Genomic DNA, 15,210 nt, shown 5'->3' on the forward strand with positions numbered 1-15,210 from the left:
TCATGTCCTTTGCCTAGTTGGGCGGATAGAGAAGCTTTCTTTCCGAGTGCATCTAGGGTTGTTCCGGGTGATAATGAGGTTATTGGTAATGAAGAGGTTGATGATAACATTGATGAGGAAGCAAGTGAAGAAGGAGAACAGGATGATGGGCAAGGTGAAGAAGAAGGTGAAGAAGAAAGTGAAGAGGGAAGTGGCAATGAGACCACTTCTAATGAGGAAGATGATGATAGTGATGATATGATGGAAGATTAGAAAGCTTTGGAGGCTCCTACCCTCTCAAGGTTTGTCTATTTCTCTCTTTGTTTTTAATTATTTTTCTTGATCATTGTTGGAGTAGTCCTAGCACCATGGAGGACTCACACCTCGGTATCATTGAGGTGTTCTCATTTAATTGTTCCCACTTTCAAAATCCAAAATGACAAATTAGTTTCATGCATTGCATAGTGTGTGCATGAACTACACCCATCCTTAGGACATTAGCAATAGTGTCTAGCTCGGTTTGGGGAAGTTACTGCATACACAATGGGAAGTAATCTAAATTATCCTCTCCGTCATAAACAAAAACCATGCATCATGTAGTGTAGATTAGTGTAGATTGCATTTAGTGTAGAAATCATGCATCATCTTTCCATAATTTCCCATCATTTTGGCCATTGAGGACAATGCCCATATTAGTGTGGGGATGGGGAATTCTAACTTAACTTTTATTCAAAAAATCCAAAAAAATTTATAAAATGTGTTAAATTGTCACCTAGTGAGGGTCGAACCCATGGAGACTCATGAACATATTTGTTTTGCATATTCTTTGTGAATTCTGCTTGGGTACACAGGAGACTCATGAACATATTTTCTATCACTGTGAGTACAATCTGAGATGTTGGCACTTGCTCCAGCAGTGGCTGGGCATGGCTCTACCAGTTCACAATCTGGTCAATTGGTGTATCAGTTGGAGATGCAGGTCCCTTCTTAAAAAATAGGTTCTTATGGCCTCTATCATGGCTCTGATCTATCATTTATGGTATGCAAGGAATGTTTGCAGATTGGAAGCCAGGATAGAAGCTCCTTGGTCCATTGTTAAGCGAATCAAAGAGGAAATTTGTGCACGGTGTAGAAGCAAACCATGGGCATTTGATGATTTTTGTTTTGCTTGCTTAAAATTGTAATGGTGATCAGTGTAAAACTCTGGCTTGATAAGCCTTAATTTAATATATTTTTCACATTTCACCAAAAAAAAAAAATCCAAAAAAATTGAAAAATTTCGAAAATCCATAAAAATTTGAAAATTGAAAAGCCAAAAACATGTTTATTTCCTTTTGTAGTGTAGTCTTGTATATTGTTTTGTATACATTGTGTTTGTTCTATCCTTTTTCACATTGATCGACTACGCCACATCCGAGACATGAGGATATTGAAGACCGCATGGTATGATATTTCCAATCTCCTTTTTCCTCTTTATGTTAATGACTATGTGGCTTTATTTTGATTGATGCGGTATAACAATGTGAACTTAGGACTTGCATTTAGATTATATGTCATATTAGTTGATAGAATCACTTGCATTAGGATGTGTATAATAGTTGCATCATGGCATATAGTTGCATTTAGATAAAAAGTTTTGAAAACTGCCTAATTAGGAACTTTGACGAGAGCAACTAAGCCATTACAAATACTTTTTCGACTTAAGACTTTGCCTACTAGAATGGTTGTAAAACACCCTAGATTGTGTCATACTAGTGTCTTTTGACCCATGACCCAAAGCCTAGTCAAGGGTTTGTATGTGAGTCACCTATCCAACCCCGTGATGCGATATGGACTTGGTTAACTTGTCTAGCTGACCTTGATTGACCTTGTGGTAAGGCAACCCAAAAATACTTTATATCAATAAGTTTGAAGTGCTCATTTCGAAGATTTTTGTCATGTGGAAGTAATTTAATGCCAAGGAAACCCCAAATGTTATGAAATGTTGAAATGTTGAGAAATTTAATTGTTTTGATGGAGGCGTACCACTTCGATGTGCTTTGGAGCGGGATCCATTGAATTGGGCCCCCACACGGTTGTGAATTCGACCGCCCAGAGACAGAGTGACTATCACCCCGAAAAGCTATTGTCTAGAGGTTAACCGGTTGCCTAATAAGCGATTGGCGAAAGCAAAGGACACTAGCCCGGAAGGGACAAACCCCATCTTAAATTTTTGAAATGTGAAAGTTAAATGAGGTCAAATTTTGAATACTAGTCATATCCACCCTTTGTTTATAAAGATTTGAGCATTTCATTCCCAAAAAGCCTTTTGTCAAGCCACTTTGTCGAGCTTGGGATGATCCATGACCTTTACTTTTGTAGAGAATTCGAGACTTGTCATGTCATATGCTACTAGCATCATAGGGATCATCATTCCACCACCATCCGATCGCCCTTGACGAAAGCATTTGGAAATTGAGGACAATAGTAGTCTAGTTTAACGCCATTTGGAGGTGATTTAGTGCCATCCTCTTAGCCTTAGTAATTTGTTGAACTAGTATTTGTGAAGGACTACATGCTCTTAAATTTGTTCCTCTTTAGTGCCTCCGCCACTTGATGAGGAAGTGGCTATTCCTTTTGTAGATGCATCCATTATTTGATTTTGTGTGCTTAATATTTGGATGTGTCGCCATTTTGGCAAGACCCACCTTGCCTTGCAAGAAGGCATCCTACCTCATGGTTGTCTTGTTGTGAGTTGAAGGGGCGGAGTGAGACCCGCTAATTGTCTCATATCGGCTATGTTATTAGGTTAGTTTAAATAATGGTCCTAGTCTTTGTCACCTCTTTACTCGGGACGAGCAAAGGTTCGGTTTGGGGATATTTGATGTGACCATAATTAGCGCATATTTAGCCCCCGAAATAGCCTTGTTCCCATGCTTTTTAGTGCATATTTGGGTCATTTATTGTCTTTAGTTCTTTGTTTTGCATATTCTTTGAGATTTTGTTCCCTTGGTAGGAAAGGAGTAAGAATCTTGCATTTTCATGGCAAAACGAGACTAAATTGATTGAATTCAATGACCAAGCATCAAGGAGAGACACGATTAGAAGGCCTTTGTACATATTATAGTAGATGAGCAATGTTGAGAAAGGATCTTGAGTCCCCGAGGAAATACCCAAGGATTTTATGAAGAAAAGGGAAGAAAAGAAGAAGAAATATTGCTGAGGTACAATCCGAGCGGATTGTCTACAATCCGGCCGTCCTCCACAAGCACAATCCGTGCGTTTTCTGCCAAAGACGCCCGGGTTAGCAGCCACCAGAATCCGCCCGGATTCCCTTGAAGACGCCCGTCTTCCCCTGCCAGAATCCGCCCGTCCCGACTCCAAAACGCACGGATTCCAATACAGCGAAATTTCGTCTTCTCCAAGCTATAAATAAAGAAGCCCTTCCTTCGAAAAATACCGGCTCCTCCCTGCTCAATCTAAAAAGTGTAATTACTAGTTTAGCCCTTAGTTAACCCTAATGCATCCCCCTAATTTCCACTATAAATACCCAATTAGTCTAATTAGAAGAGTATGTTCTTCTTATCAATTATTAGAGTAGTTAATATCAATCAAATCTCTCTTTAGTTTTGTAATCAACAATTAATCAAGTTCTAATACAAGTTTTATTTCCTTAATCTATCTTTTGTTCATCCTCTATTTTGGGTAATTGAAGATTATTTGGGTTATTATTGGGAGATTGACAACCTCTCAATCAAGCATCAAGTACTTCTTTTATTCTTTGCTTTATTATTGGAATCATTAGTAGGTATAATCCTCTTAATCCCTTTTAATTATTGCTAATTACTTTCATTTATTCATCATGTTTCATTTTGTTGGTATGATTGACAACCTTGCTAGCATGATCAAAATGATAATGAGTGAGTAGTCACCTAGCTAGGGTTAATGGGTAATTAGGGGAAGCCAAAATGGGGAATGATTCATGCTTAAATTAATATGCTTTCATGGTTTATTTGCTTGCTTGTTTTGATCTCAACTCATGCACATGTTATGTTTGATGAAATGCGAGCCTATGAATCCTTGCATTTTTTACCCATCACCTATCTTTTCAATGAGACTTGTAAGACATAAACCAACTCGAGTCTCATTAGACCATGCATGTTGTTGAGTAGGAAAGATTAAGTCGACTTGTAGGTGTTGTACAATCTAATCGATTCGGCTCCGGGACCCAAACTTTCCTAGGATTGTAAGATATAACCCAACTCAATCCATCACAACAATAATTGCTTGCTTATAATTTGAGAACATGTTTGTATGATCAATTCCCATGATTCCCCTATGACCCCATGACACCCTAGTGCTTTTTATCAATTGTTTACAATCCTTTTAATTCATCTTGCTTGTTTATTTCCATTGCTATTTTAGTTAGTGACCTTCTACATCAACCCAAATTGTGACACTCCTAAGACACCACTACTTTCAATAGAAATCTCATCCCAATTCCCGTCCCTTGGGATCCGACCTTTACTTGCCTCTTTACTAATTGTAGAGTTGTTTGTGAAGTTATAAATTGTGTTTTGATTCGGACGTGACCCAACGACAACATCTATTCAATTGTGAACACGAAACGGACCGATCAATAGGGTTTCGTGGCATTCCTGGGAAGTATCCCTGGGATTTGAGGATATGGTTGACCACCAGATTAGAATATGGGTCGAAGTATAGAGGAGCCAATTCACTTTCTATGATATTGATGATCTGAAATCCTCCTAGCTCGTGCACTAGGTTCGACACAACTTGATTATTGAACATATTGCTCGATTAATGCTTTAGTGGGTGACGAAGTGATCGTCACTACTTGGCCATTTAAAGGGATCTTGATCTTTTGGTGAAGTGTGGATGTCACAGCTTTGGAAGCGTGAATCCATGGCCTGCCTAGAAGTATGTTAAAAGATGCCTCGATGTCTACTATCTGGAAATTGACCTTTCTTTTAACTCGCCCAGTGGCTACAGTAAGATTAATAAGGCATATTACTTTACGCCGTGTGCCATCGTATGCGCAAACACCCTGATTATTCGGGGGTCCAATCCGACTCTATCATGCCTAGTTTATACGCCATTTGTAGTGGTATGACGTCGACTGTGGAGACATCATCCACTAATGTCATGGGAATATTATTCTTAAGACGTGTGACAGTAATGTATCAGGCTAGATTGTGAGTGACGCCAAAAGGTGGCAAGTCCTCATCTGAGAAAGTAACTGGGTTACTTAGCTTGATTAAGTCCTAGAGGACTAGATTGACTACATCATTAGGAGTATAGTCGTGTGCCACGTTGATTTACTCAATGCTTGCAGTAAAGCTTGGCGATGTGGAAATGAACTAGCCACTAGTTGCCAGACTGAAAGATCAGCCTTTGTCTTCTGTAGTTGTTCATTAGGTGATCAGTGGTTGAATCCTCATTTCTATCTGTTGGAGGCGCGACATTCCCATTGGTAGCTGGATTACTCGTCTGTCCCGGGGTGACATTTTGATACGGGCGACCTGATCGAGTAAGATGATCCACGTAAAGATCTTCTAAGGCTTTGAATAGACGGTGTTCGTTGAGGTAAACATATTCATCGTCGTCTGTCCAAACGCCATTGATAGTGTGGAGCTCTCTCAAACGCAGAATTTCGGCCTCTAGATCGATAACATGTTGAACCAAACCATCTCCTACCATGATGACTTCTTGCACTGTAGATTCGTGAGATAGAGTAAAGGCCATTTGCGTGGCTTCCTCTTCTTGGGGCGAGACATTGGGATTGCATAGGGACGACACAATAGCCTCTAGTTCAGCAACTTCTCTACTCGCGCAATTTGCCCATGTGACAAAATCTGCGATAGTAGGTGCGATGGTAGAGTAGATTTCTCCGTGGTCAACCATGTTAATCTCATCTTTGACTGGAGAGATAAGGTGTAAGCAATCCAAGGTGGATTCCTCGCCCGAGATCATCAGAATTCAAAGAGGATTCTTTTTGTTGTTACGCTTACTTGCGGGAGGGATAGACAAGCGCCCATCTTCTATCATGTCCTGAATAGCATTCTTCAACTTATAATAGTTTTCTATATCATGCCCTTTACCCCTGTGATATTCATAATAAACGTTGCCATCCCAGAATTTAGACTTCTTTTCTGGGTCAGGTGTAGGTCCTATTGGTTGGATTCTGCCTTATTTTGACAACCTTTTCAGCGCATTTCAGTATGTGTCACCAATGTCAGTGAACATCCTTGGTGTATTGTTTCTCTTAGATGACATGATGAGGTGGACGTCGTCGTTTTTGCTAGTGGAGCCATAGGAACGACTTCCAGCTGATGTTGAGCCTTAATATCCGCGTCCCACAGTTTTGGACAAGAGTCCTTTACGAATATCGTCTTTGATCCTTGTACCTAGCACTGTTAAATCTTTGAAAGATTTGATGTTTTGGTACCCCAAGTGATTTGTATGGATAGGCTTTAGATTGTCCTCAAATTTCTCCACAAGAGTCGCCTCATATGGACGCTCAACTAGTTGAGTGCTAGTCTTTCTCCACCTACTTAGGAAGTCGGTGAAACCTTCTTTTTCATTCTAGGTGAGGACATCTAGGGTGCGCATGTTGACTTGGATCTCAACATTATCTGCGTACTGTTTAGTGAACTCGATTGCAGCATCATCCCAAGTAGCAATTTTCTTGTGGTCTAGATAGTAGAACCACTATTTGGGAATGGTGTCGAGAGATGATGGAAAGGTCCTTAGAAACAAATCTGGCTTAATGCCCTTGATCATGTAATCTTTGAAAGCACGAATTTGGTTTAGAGGGTTTTCGTGCCCCTTAAACTTCGGGATGTCAGTCATGTTGAAGTTGGCTGGCAGTTGAGTGTTCACTGCTTCATACTTTCTGCTATTTTCTCTCTAGATGTCATCCCCCTTGAGGTACATTAGTTGTTCTTCCAGATATTGAAGACGTTTTTCTGCTTTAGTGAGAATAGGAGGATCGATCTCAGGTTTTTCAAAGGGTGGGGGATCGTCGCGCAATGGTATGTCAGGAATAGGACTATCCGTAGGAGGGAGTCTGGCTTCCACCGCCACAATGTGGCCTTCTATTGTTTTGAGACAAGCATATGCGACATCTTGACTTACTTAGAGCCGGAGTAGTGCAGCCAAGAGTTGATTATTACCATTACCATCGGGTTGACCGTGACGCTTCCTTGACTTTCGTTAGTTCCGACCATCTTGGACTTTGGATAAGAACCGATGTTGAATCAAAACACAATCGACCACATTGCACACTTACTCGAAGAACTCATGTGATGACTCGAAGTGACTTTGAAAATGGCAGTGTAATGCTTAAGACCTTTGAAATTTTGACAGAGTTACGACTTGATTTTATTGACTTTGCGCCATTTAGGCCATTTTTGAAAGATTTATATTTACGTTTGGAAGAAAAGTTTTTTGTTTTTTTTTATTTTGAAAATTTCGCTATAGTTTTGTTTACAAAAGGTGATAACATACAAGCTACAAGTATAGGCATAGGCATTATAACGGTATGCTGAGTGCTTTTAGAAGGTTTTGGTTTAAAGGGTGGGTTGTCATACCAAGCTATCAAACCCTGGTCTGTGGAGAGGTCTGTGCCAAACATGAGTAAGGTCGATTCCTAGTCCATTCGCTCGAGTAGTGAAAGCTTTTGATACAAACATGAGTAAGCATCATGGTATGGTTGACATCAATCGCTATCCATCTTTGGGCACAAATAGGAATTTGCACCATCCAGACGGGACGATTGGTCGAATTAGTTTGGTTAAAAGCCTAGGAAGGCTGGCTAAAACAACCTAAGAAGGTTGAGTAATAAAAACTGACAACTGTCTCATGTGAACTATTCCCTAACCTTGTTCAAGTTTCACCATAGGTAACACCAGTCTTAGTCTAACTGTATCATCCCCAGCGGAGTCCGCAAATAGTGGACACAGGCCACCTGCGCCACGCGACATCCTGCGCGTTGGTGTCAAGGCGGCGACACTTCTCCCACGGAACCCTGGCAAAAGCCACAGCACGTCATGACCATTACCGATTTGTGAGGCATTGAAACCGGTGAAAGGTTTGACCAAGCCTGCATTTGTGGAGTCACCACCAATTTTTATTGAAAATTGGAACCGTTCGAATACCTCGTGCCATGTCAAGACACAAAGTGGTTAGATGAACACTTAGAAATATGTTACCCTTAGCATTCTGTGTCTAGAATAACTCTCGCGATGCCAATGAACACAGATGCTCACAAATATCTGAGTAAGGGGTGATGGTACATATTAGGAAGCCCTCTATTTGAACACCTAATCCTGCCCGCCTCGATAGCGGCCTTAAAATAAAGCTTCGTCCACGAAGCGAACAAGTACATTAGATAAAACGATGAGGGTGTTTGTCTCTTATTGTCATTGTTCCATACAACTTTAACCATGTGAGTCTCCCATCTACGAGTTTTACGCATTTTAGTATCCAAAATTTGCACCCGAAGTCTCTTCAGTCATTGCCTCATCACGCTTGATAGTCTCCGTGTCCAAAACATGAGATGGGTCACTAATATATTTTCAAATTTTGAGAAACGTGAAACATATTGTGAACTCTCTCTAAATTAGGTTGTAAGTTATGTTTGTAAGCTACCTCATCAATACGTTCATAAATTTCCTACGGTCTAATAATGTAACTTGCATAAACACTCATAGCGTAAACAACTCATCCCATCCGCATATTTTAAAAATTCAACACCAAGAGTAAATTCCAAACTACTAACCTCCGAGCTATAATCTCAGAAAACGACAACAAAACACAATGTAAAACAACCAAAATAACATTCCCAATAAATCCGGGCCACATTTAAGGCTATATAGTATTAATTTAAAGGCTCTAACATCTAGACATTATCAATACTCAGACGACTATCACGCTCAATTATTCATACCATGTAGAATTTAGGACCAATGCAATCATTACAACGAAACCCACAATCAATTCGTAGTACAGGAATAATGCACGTGTTGTCATAACCCATAAAACTTTGCCAAGGTTAGCTACTAAACCCAAAATTAACAACCTATGTCACAAACTTCCACTTCTCGCTAACACATCACTCACCACATACCCAAAACAACCAATCTCACCTTAGAACATACTAAGACAAAGAATATGACTATCAGTGTTATTGGTAATGCAAGTACTTGCCATATTTGAGAACTCTTAATGGGTTTATAATTAATCACTCACATCCTTTCCTTTCTCAGAGACAATGGTATCCTAGCTATAGTATCCATTTCCATTTTCGGTCACAATTTTTTTTGTTAAAGGTTGTAGCGAACTTCGAGCTCACATATGCTCATTCTTGACCTTAGTGACATATCAAGCAACAAACCACGGTTTGTTTCATCACTTCGAACCACCATAATGTTAGTCTCATATCCTTATAAATCTCATATTTCCCGAGTGAACAGAATGTTGCCACACATGTCCCTAATCATTAATTATCCTCTTCTTGGTCTCCTCGTGGCTTTATTACCACATAGTTGAACTTTAATATGATTAAATTAAATGTTGCTAAAACTCCAACTTCACCTTTTCACTCTTTGAAGACGGATCTATATATCATGAGAGTTATTGAACCTCTTCCTTATCTAATCACCTCAATTATGATTGAATAACTTCTAAAACACTTGATGACCAATACACTCTTACTCATTTCATAACTAAAATTTAACCTCTTAACATAATATCAACCATATTTATGGTACGCTTTTGTTTACATGATCCAGTTTTAGTTCTCCAAAGCAAATAATTATGATACCCCAAATAACCATAAGATACTTAGAATTTACATGATACAACCGTTTTTTTTCCTTTCAGCTAATAGCTCCACTACCACGGCTGGTTTCACCTACACACTTTCATCCCATAAGTAATTCCACGAGTTCGTTTTTTTTTTTTTCAAAATATCATTTCAAAACGATACACCAAATTCCATTAATGATAATAGTCAAACCACTTATGACATTATTCAACTTAGTTTCCCAGATCACACATATTACCCAAACGATATTCTCAAATTACTCCAATATTTAATGCTATATCGTGATAGACTCATTTTATGACTTCAAAAAAAAATACAAGTATTTTAACCTCGAACAAATTCAAATGTCAAATTTCCATCCTTATTTTTTTTTTGGCAAATCGAACTTTTCCACTAGCCCAAACCTTATATATTTATTGTGAGCTCAAAATTTCCAAATCTATCTCAAATTCAACCACTTAAAACCATCGCACGACAATATCTAGCGAAACAAGCTCTAATCTTAATCCAACGCCTTAAACCCATATTTTTTCTTCCTAAGTTTACTGGTAATCCACACTTCGGAGAAATATCCATATAAGTATGACGTAGTTCTCGCAAAATTATTCGCCGAATATAATGATACTAGCTAGTCCACTTTTCTGATCTTAAGAGCTCCATGTGAGCCAGTATGACGAATTTCAAAGGATACTGTTTTCTACCTCCACAAAATAACCTTATAACTCAAAACAATTCACGACATGCTAGCCACGAGAGCACACAAAACCATCCAAACTACAAAACGTAGAGCGATATCACCATATACCGTCAACCCCCCCTTTTTTTTTACTACATTATTATCATCACTTACCACTCTTGTCCCAAATTCACTCCTTAGAATCTCAAATCTATGAAAATATTATGTTTCAATATCACTCACATTGAATAAAAATCCCTTGCATAACTCGCCTTTAGTTGGGTTCGTCCACAAAATATTTTCAAATCCACATTCTCTAAATAAAGAAATACTCTAAGCACTATGTATCTATGCCATATGGATTCAAAATTTATATCACATGTAGAGGTGGCAAACGGGTTATTCCGATCAGTTTCAGATCGGGTTCTTTCGATGGACCTTTATTTTCGATTTTAGTTTGGTTCGATTCAGGTTGGATTCAGTTTCAACTATTAATCGGTTGTAGATATTTCGAATCAATTCAGGTTGATTCAGGTTTCGGAGTAAGGTCAAGTTATACCTTTCGGATATGTCAGGTGTCGATTCAATTAATTTCGATCGGTTAAACGGTTCGGTTTACTTTTGCTAGATCTAATCACACATTCACACACTAATTATCTATATGTTATGTCACTAATAAGACGTACCAATCACAAAACAAGGCGTACCTGAGTATCCTATTCCTTTAAGCCTTTATTTATAGCCTCTGTTCAAAGTTGTTATCATAACTTCCTACTCTAACTTAATCTTTGCTGTATTTCTATAAAAGCTAACTCAACCAATAATGTTTCCAATGGTTCATTCATTTTATTTTTTTTCGTAGTTCCTTGACGCATTCTCATCCCCTAAATAATTTTAATCAGCCTCTAATTCGCACCAAATTTGCCTCATAACATCCCAAGTCAAAGAAAACCTTGCTTCACTAAATAATTATCACTCGGCTTATTTGTCCACAAATATAACTCCTATATATGTATTGGCATCAATCCTAATAGCTATTTAGATAGAAAATATCCACTAATAGTTATCTCTTTCTCATCAATCTACGGAATACTTCTTAATCTAAAATATACACATATTACTTTGTGTTAATGATACCTTTGAGTCCAACTACCAGTAAATTATAAGATAAAAGATTCTTGGGTAACTGTATGCCCCCAAAAGAAAAATAACCCCTTACTTTAAATAAAAGGATGGTTATTTTATCCTCAAACTCATTCGAACACCCTACTGCAAGAACTTTTATTGATATTTTTTTTTTGTACTCTCCCTAAGATAATTATCAAACTCATATGAGTGTCTAATTCTAGTAACTGTCGAGGTCTTTACTTCTCACTCCCACGGCATAGCAGCAACGTCACTTTCAACGTCACTGTCATAATTGTTATCTTCTATTCGAGAAGGCATAACTATCAATATGTATAAACATTACTTGTTAAATTCCCGAATAAGAAAATCTCATAGCGTGTAATAATGTAACATGATAGGCATAAGCTTGACGAGAGATCCGAAGTTCCCAACTTCTAACCAGTAGTACAACAGTTCCTTAAATTTCTAAATCACCTCGACATAAACTCAGTTATACCCAATCTTCAAGTTCAACCTAGTTCATAAAGGCTTTAAGGCTTAATTTAAAAAGGTGTAAAAGTTCACTGCTAAATATGCCACCCAAACTCAATATAAATCTCACATCATCATTCCTAAAACCATCTGTAAGTTAAGGGTATTCACAGCCCTTCACACAACTTATAATTTTATAACAAACTTTGTATAATAACCAGATTCACACGAAAACAAGGCCCAACTCAATCTCCATAATGAAATGCACAACAATAACCTAAGATTAACGGCACAACAATAAGGTAAAATCAAACGCAACAATGATTCAAATGTGTATGAAATGCACCCATCCAAACCAACCCCCCTTTTTTTTTTAAATCGAAAGTTCAAAACCCCTTTTTTTAATAACAAATTGTTTCAAATTTTGTAAAACTTATTTGGAAAAACCTTTTGCTCTGATACCAACTGTAACAGCCCTAAATTTTCATGACCAAAACAGTAGAGTAGAGATGGAAAATTCAAGGCTGTCACTCCACACTTAGCTGAAAATGCCAAGTGCAAGGTAAAAGCAGAGTCAACCTTTAAAAACAAATACATGTCTCAAAACTTTATCAAATAATTAAAACGTTGTAGCGGAAGACTTAAGTCTTACAAAATCTAAAACAATAAATAAAATTCAAATCCAACAATATTATAAAAATATAAATAGATTAAGACGGAGTTTTTATTCAAAATCCTTCCACGCCCGTACTAATCCCCGGATCCAGTATGCACCCATGCAACATCTCAAGCATTTCAATTGTAGCATCTCAAGCATTTCAATTGTACCTATCAACTGTACCCAAAACATAAATAGGTACAGGTTCCAGTGGGGGAACGACCCAAAACATAAGGACGTCAGCAAAAGCTGACTTTTGAGAAAATAAGAAGAAATGATAAATTCATAGAACAATATCATTTTAAACTTTACAAGCTCCAAAACCAGCAAGAAAGAATTATATTTCAAAACCAACATTATCGTAAATCCAATAACAATTATTAAATCGTTCGAAATCCATAACATTCACCACCTGTGTGCCAAGGTCCTACCCTTGACACGGTCTAGAGGTACCACCTGTGCTTTGTTAGACTCATAAAAGTGCGCACCTCTCACATTTGGGCAGTCAGTAGGATGGAACCGCCAAAGGAGAAAGTCTAACTACCTAGCGAGTGGGGGCCGGACAATCCCCACCCAAATGAACTCGGGCCAAGAGTTAAATTTTCGGGACATAATCCCAGGAGCGTCAAAGACGACCTTAAACCTTCTAGACCAGAAGAGAACCAAATTTTCCAAAGCGGCCGGAGCCGAAACCATTCCAATGTGAAATATTCAAAATTTAGAAGTACAAGTAGAAATTCTTGGATGCTAAAATATTATAGAAACAGCTTAAAAATTAATCCGAACATGCTCTTAATTTTAAAAAAGGGTAAAAGTCCTTACCTTCCGAGACGATCAATCCAAGTAGCTTAAACCAAGAACTCTTTTATCTCGAACCCACAAGCTACAAATAACACAACCATCCGATTACTAAAACTATCCGATATTTAAATAATACTACTTTAAATTACTCCTCCTCTCGCCAAGGCCGAAGGACGACCGACCACTAGAACACCTTCCCAAAACCATAAAATTTACTCACAATATACTCACTAAAGCTTAGCCGTAAGGACCACATGACAAATCCAAACCTCATTGCACCATCACCGTAATCCTAATTTACCCATCACTAACCATATTAGGCCAAAGTGTTCACTGTTGTTAATAAAAGAAATGGCCTGCTACACTATTATAATCGTCAAGTGTCCATATCACCTACACTTTGTAAAATACTGCCAACCAACTTGTCAATTGGTGCAACACCCAAAAAAATCAAACGACATCAGGTTAAGCAAATCACTCTCATGCTACTCCTTGCAACCTCTTTACAGTATATCTAATTATCAAATCCGTATCGAAATCCCGTCTCACAAACCGGGTAAAGAAGGAACCTAGCATTGTCAGAAATATAATCACCATCAGGCATTAATAGGTGCCCTAAACATACATGACAAATCCCTAACTTCTAGTTCGTTTCAACACCACCACAATACTCAATGACGACGGTCCGTACAGCCATCAGCAATGAAATTCTCAAAACACACCTTTACAGTCCGATAATAACCCAAATCGATCCAACTATAATTCTCGCAATTACTTCTCATAACTTATATAAATCTATCAAAATACAATCTTAATTTAGCAAAATGATCATAAATAAAATGAAGAACAAATTACTTTTAAAAGGATAAACTGAACAGAACGAATTAGGCGAAAACTTACAATTTATAAGATGAAAACGAAGAGATAAGGATGATCAAAAGTCGTGGTCAAAGCTCCGCAAATTTATCGGTGAATCACGCAGTAAGAAGAGGAGGGGATGACAGGGAAGGTGATTAGGATAATAGGGTTTTGTGTTTGTAAAAAGGGGAAGGCAGAATAAGAAAAGTTGTGGTATAAGATAATAAAAGTAGGAAACACGGTGCGATGTTTTAGTAGAAAAGGTTTTATTTTTATTAATATGTAAAATTGGGTCAAAGCCCGTGCCAAGTCCAAGTCGGTACATAAATAATATCCGACCATTGAAATAAATCCCAAATCAATTTATTTTACAAAAAGTCCAAAAGGATTTTGTTCTCCCCATATTAATAATAACAAAACAAAAGTTTTTCTTTAATAGTTTATGACAACAAATCCCATAATGAATAATGTACAAGTAACCCTTTATAAATAACTCCGAAAATAAACGGGGTGTTACACAAGAGGATACTAGCATTGAGTCAAGAAGCTTATATCGACAAAGTTCTTGACCGGTTCAATATAAAAGACTCCAAGAGAGGATTTCTACCTATGGGCCAAGGGATTACTTTGAGCAAGTCACACTCTCCCTCTACCCCTAAGGAGATTGAACACATGAAGACCGTCCCTTATGCTTCCGCTGTTGGGTCTATCATGTATGCTATGATTTGCACTCGTCCCGACGTTGCGTATGCCTTGAGCATGACAAGTCGTTATCAAGCCAAGCCTGGTGAGAGTCACTGGATAGCCGTA

General features: G+C 38.1%; 1 long non-coding RNA gene across 1 annotated transcript; it reads right to left on the reverse strand.

The window, feature by feature from the left end:
* Nucleotides 1–12,531: 12,531 nt before the first annotated feature.
* On the reverse strand, nt 12,532–14,690 carry LOC141590760 (uncharacterized). Its single transcript, XR_012520494.1, has 3 exons — nt 14,443–14,690; nt 13,564–13,624; nt 12,532–12,911 (listed from the first exon to the last, which is right to left on the reverse strand). It is a non-coding gene; the product is annotated as an uncharacterized LOC141590760 (long non-coding RNA).
* Between the last annotated feature and the right edge of the window lie 520 nt (nt 14,691–15,210).

Source organism: Silene latifolia, chromosome 1 (assembly GCF_048544455.1).
Source record: "Silene latifolia isolate original U9 population chromosome 1, ASM4854445v1, whole genome shotgun sequence".
In the NCBI taxonomy this organism is placed as follows: Eukaryota; Viridiplantae; Streptophyta; class Magnoliopsida; order Caryophyllales; family Caryophyllaceae; genus Silene; species Silene latifolia.